Consider the following 6,000-nt stretch of genomic DNA (forward strand, 5'->3'; position numbering starts at 1 on the left):
TACATAGACATCTTCAGAACAGGTCAAGAATTGACCCAGAAAGCTGAGATTCAGTAAAAGAGAAAAGCCTGAGTGCTTTAGGATCAGGGGGTTTAGCCTTTAATAACAATTTGTTGCTAGCTGCAAAATTCAAAGCTAATTTTAGATTGCCCTAAACTTCAAGGTTTTTCAGACTACCAGAGTTAATTCTAGTCCATCCTCTGTAAAATATGTATCTAAGTGTCTCTCTGCCCCATAGCAATTTTCCCATGAAAAAAACCCTGCATCAGAGAAACTGTGCTCCCTTTATGTTTTAAAATGGGACTATTTCATGTTGCATTCCTGTATTCCTAAAGGAAGCTGTATTCCTATTCTCATTTTAACTGGGAATTAAGCTTGATGGAAATGAATTAGTAGAAGTTGAATTAAAGCAAGCAACATCAAGGGCAGTAAAAATAATCCTGGAATAACTGTATTGCTTCCTACCCAGTTAAACTGCTGAAACGTTTGAATTACTGCTTAGAGCACGATGACAACATCAAGCTGGTCTCCCCTTCACCTCTGTGTGGGGCACATCACAAAATTGCGCATCACCGGGGACAGTTGAGAGCTGGAATCACCACAGGCTTCAGCGGCCAGGAACGAGATGCCTCGGCACAGCCAGGTGCCGGAGCCTACTGGCATGGTGCCTACCTGTGCTGTCCGCCGACGCGCGGGGCGGTGAGGAGTCCTCAGCCAGAGGAGCTGCTGAGCCCGCACGTTTCTCGTTGCCTCCGGACACAAACTGCGCTGCGCAGGCTTGAGTTGTATTAGGCTGAGAGTCCTTATTTTCCTAATTACTTAATTCTTCATACGAGTTTAAAAGAAAAAAAATGAACCAGTCATTAAGAACTACCTTGGCACTCAAGGTAATGAAATGTAAAACTGGCTGATCAGGAATTACTGTTCTCTTTGATTGATTCCATCACCTTCTGTCATTAGCACCAGGTTGCCTACGGAAATAGGGTACCTTTCTGTCAATCTTTCACAGGGCACAAATGAATCTCCTATTTTTCTGCTAGAAGCTCAGGAAACTTTCAAGTGCTGTTGAAATCTACCTGGAAAATATATTTTAACGTATAAATATTTCTTTCTGATTTCCTGTGGCGAAGTTGAGTTACTGAAAAATATCACAAGGTTTGACATACGTTTGAACATGTCCTTTAGGCAGTGAAATTCCCCTGCGGAGTGCTGAGTGTACCAGAGGAATCCAAATGTATTTTCTCATTTATGCCATTAATCAAAAAGAATATGTTGCAAACTACTCACAGAAGTTTTACTGCATCAGTGTGCAGCGGGTTTATTGGGCCACATTGCAAACCAGAAGCAGAAAAATGGCACAATATAAAATACAAAGTATAGCTTTGTGGACAAGGGAAAAGCCTAGAGTAATTCACTGATTTAAACAAGGGAAAGTGTTTAGACAGAAAAAGCTTTCCCGTGTATATATAGAATAAAAAATTTGTAATATATCTTGTCCTGTTTGCTTTCTACTTTCAGTACATATTTCTTAGGCATAGTTGCCCATGAAAGCCAAATATATTTATTTTCTTCTTCCTTTTTAGCACTTTCTAGATTCCACACCATGAATTTTAATTGGCTTGCTCTTCTCATATAGCCCCTTCCAATTAATCTCTTTATCATCCTCATGCCAAGTTTTTCCCTCTCCTTTGGAAACAGTATAATCTGGAGAAGCCAGTGAGATACCTTGGCACTGACTGTGGCAGATTGCGGTTTGCTTGTAATTCTTTTGATTAGATGGAACAATCAAGATGTAAAAATACTCTGGAATTTTTGTCCACATATCAAAAATGATGACCAACACAGCAACACCTACTGTTTCTCTGTCACATTCTTTGTCTATTTGTGCTCCCAGTCACCAACAGGAAAAAAATACCTTAATTAGCTGTAAGATGGAGCTTAATCAATTTGTAAGTGGAATTCTAAGTGGAATTATCTTTGCCTGGGATGGGAGGCAGTGACTTAAGACCACTTTTCTAGCCTAAGACAATGCTCTCCAATGGAATCTGCTACTGTGTGGCATGTTGTATGTCTGTCCACAGCACGTGAAAGGGAGAAATGTCTGTCCACAGCGTGTGAAAGGGAGAACAAAGAAGGGAAAATGCTGCAATTCTTTTCCAGTCTTTCTATATGCAGTTTCTATTCTTTGCACCAGGTTCAGGCCAAGTGGTCTCATTATACCAATACTGAATCTGGCTCTTTGTATCCTCCCTTTATGAGAGTCTGAAGCAATTCCAGAAATATTTTGAAGTTGCGCTACGGTTACGTAGAAAGAAAAAAACTGCACCATCTAATAAGCTAATTCCCTGTGGCTTCTTGCATTGTGCTGTTACTTATATGAGTGATCTGAAGTTACTTAAACTAGCAGATTATTTTACAATATAGACATATGGCGTTCACAGGGCTGTGGTCATTTAGATACGTGGTAGCTCAAAAGAGTAAGAGAGAGAAGTGCCATCTTTTCTAGTCCAATGACCAGATTATACATTCCACTGTATTGATTAAGAAGATGTTTCTATGGCTGATACTGTCAGAAAAGTTACCACGTTGTCATATAGATTAAAATCGGTCCAGTTCTAGGGCAGCAGGCTCTCTGAATGAGTTTATGTTAGGAATTTGCACCAGGCTGATTTTAGATTTGTTTCACTGGCAAGAATGATCTAGGACAGCAGAGGCCCACCCATTTGCATCTTGTTATGCCACAGATTTTAAAATGGAGCCCAGCTGTTTCCAGAGGTCTGCATGCTCTCTATTACTAGAAGAGAAATGGAAAGCAAATAACTGATTCTTGGAGATGGAATAAAGCATCTCTATCGAAGGCACAAGTGACCACCAAGTGGATACTTTCGATATTGCACGTGAAGGATTTTGTAAACTACAAATAAATAGACCTTCCAGAGAGAATCTGTGTTGCATTTCTCCATTCACATAAGCAAACCTGCATTTGTAGCATTTTTCTGATTGTTTTGCTTTTTTTATTTTGGCTCAAGCGCTGTACACAACAGTACTCTGTTTAAAAATCAAATTAAATGTAGCCATCATGTATCACAGAATCACAGAATCACTAGGTTGGAAAGGACCTTCAAGATCATCAAGTCCAACCATTGATCCAGCGCCACCATGTTCCCTAAAAACATGACCTGAAGCGCCACATCCGCACATTTTTTGAACACTTTCAGGGATGGCAACTCCACCACCTCCCTGGGCAGCCTGTTCCAATGCCTGACCACCCTCTCAGTGAAGAAATTTTTCCTAAATATCCAATCTAAACCTCCCCTGGTGCAACTTGAGGCCATTTCCTCTTGTCCTATCACTAGTTACTTGGGAGAAGAGGCCAACACCCTCGTCGCCACAACCCCCTTTCAGGTAGTTGTAGAGAGCGATAAGGTCTCCCCTCAGCCTCCGCTTCTCCAGACTGAACAACCCCAGTTCCCTCAGCCACTCCTCAGAAGACTTGTGCTCCAGACCCCTCACCAGCTTCGTTGTCCTTCTCTCGACATGCTCCAGCACCTCAATGTCCTTCTTGTAGTGAGAGGCCCAAAACTGAACACAGGATTCAAGGTGCGGCCTCACCAGTGCCGAGTACAGAGGCACAATCACTTCCCTACTCCTGCTGGCCACACTATTCCTGATACAGGCCAGGACGCTGTTGGCCTTCTTGGCCACCTGGGCACACTGCTGGCTCATGTTCAGCCGGCTGTCAACCAGCACCCCCAGGTCCCTTTCCGCCAGGCAGCTCTCCAGCCCCTCCTCCCCAAGCCTGTAGCGTTGCATGGGGTGGTTGTGGCCGAAGTGCAGGACCTGGCACTTGGCCTTGTTAAACCTCATACAGTTGACCTCGGCCCATTGATCCAGCCTGTCCAGATCCCTCTGCAGAGCCCTCCTACCCTCCAGCAGATCAACACTCCCACCCAACTTGGTGTCACCTGCAAACTTACTGAGGGAGCACTCGATCCCCTCATCCAGATCATCTATAAAGATATTGAACAAGACCAGCCCCAGAAGCGAGCTCTGGGGAACACCGCTTGTGACCGGCCGCCAGCCGGATTTAATGCCGTTCACCATAACTCTCTGGGCTCGACCATCCAGCCAGTTCTTTACCCAGCGAAGAGTAAACCTGTCTAAGCTACGAGCTGCCAGTTTCTCCAGGAAAATACTGTGGGAGACGCTGTCAAAGGCTTTACTAAATTCCAGGTAGACAACGTCCACAGCCTTTCCCTCATCCACTAGGTGGATCACCTGGTCTTAGAAGGAGATCAGGTTGGTCAAGCAGGACCTGCCTTTCATGAACCTGTGCTGGCTGGGCCGTATCTCTTGGTTGTCCTTCACATGCCCTGTGAGCGGTCTCAAGATGAACCGCTCCATGATCTTCCCTGGTACCGAGGTCAGGCTGACAGGCCTGTAGTTCCCAGGACCCTCCTTCCGGCCCTTCTTGTAGATGGGTGTCACACCGGCAAGCCTCCAGTCGTCTGGGACCTCCCCTGTTAACCAGGACTGCTGATAAATGATGGAGAGTGGCTTGGCAAGCTCCTCCGCCAGCTCTCTCAGTACTCTTGGGTGGATCCCATCAGGCCCCATGGACTTGTGGGTGTCCAGGTGGCTTAACATGTCCTTAATTGTTTCCTCCTGGATTATGGGTGGGTTATTGTGCTCTCCATCCCCACCTTCCAGCTCAGGGGGCTGAATACCCTGTGGATACCTGGACTGGCTATTAAAGACTGAGGCAAAGAAGGCGTTAAGTACCTCAGCCTTGTCCTCGTCCTTGGTGACAATGTTCCCTGCCATATCCAGTAAGGGACGGAGATTCTCCTTGCCTCTCTTCTTGTTGTTAATATATTTGTAGAAGCATTTTTTGTTATTCTTTATGACCGTGGCCAGACTGAGCTCTAGCTGGGCTTTTGCCTTTCTAATTTTGTCCCTGCTTGACCTAACGAGATCCTTGTACTCTTCGTGAGTTGCCTGCCCCTTCTTCCAGAGGTGATAAACTCTCCTCTTTTCCCTGAGTCCCAGCAAAATCTCCCTGTTCAGCCAGGCCGGTCACCTTCCCCGCCAGCTCTTCTTAGGGCACATGGGGACCACCTGCTCCTGCGCCTTTAAGATTTCCTTCTTGAAGACTGTCCAGCCTTCCTAGACCCCTTTGTCCTTCAGGACTGTCTCCCAGTCTCAACCAGTGACCTGAACAGGCCAAAGTCTGCCCTCCAGAAGTCCATGGTAGCAGTTTTTCTGACCCCTCTCCTTACTTCGCTCACAACTGAGAATTCTATCATGTTGTGGTCGCTCAGCCCAAGACGGCCTCCGACCACCACATCTCTCACCAGTCCTTCTCTGTTTGTAAACAGCAGGTCAAGCAAGGCACCTCCCCTGGTGAGCTCACTCACCAGCTGTGTCAGGAAGTTATCCTCCACACACTCCAGGAACCTCCTAGACTATTTCCTCTCTGCCATGTTATACTTCCAGCAGAGGTCTGGTAAGTTGAAGTCCCCCACAAGAACAAGGGCCAGCAAATGCGAGACCTCCGCCAGTCGCTTATAGAATGTCTCATCTGTCTCTTCGTCCTGGTTGGGCGGTCTGTAACAGACTCCCAGCAGGATGTCTGCCTCATTGGCCTTTCCCCTCATCCTTACCCATAAGCACTCTACTTGGTCTTCACAATCATTGATTTCTATGCAATCAAAACACTCCCTAACATACAGAGCCACCCCACCACCTCTCCTTCCTTGCCTATCCCTTCTGAAGAGCTTATAGCCATCCATTGCAGCATTCCAGTCATGAGAAGCATCCCACCATGTTTCTGTGATGGCAACTACATCATAGCTGTCCTGCTGCACAATGGCTTCCAGCTCCTCCTGTTTGGTGCCCATGCTGCATGCATTGGTGTAGATGCACTTGAGCTGGGCTATCGATTTCAACTCCGGCACCCCACCCATTATGACCCATATGACCTATGATATGTCATAGCCC

This window comes from Phaethon aethereus (genome assembly GCF_964289735.1).
Source record: "Phaethon aethereus genome assembly, chromosome: 2".
Taxonomy (NCBI): Eukaryota; Metazoa; Chordata; class Aves; order Phaethontiformes; family Phaethontidae; genus Phaethon; species Phaethon aethereus.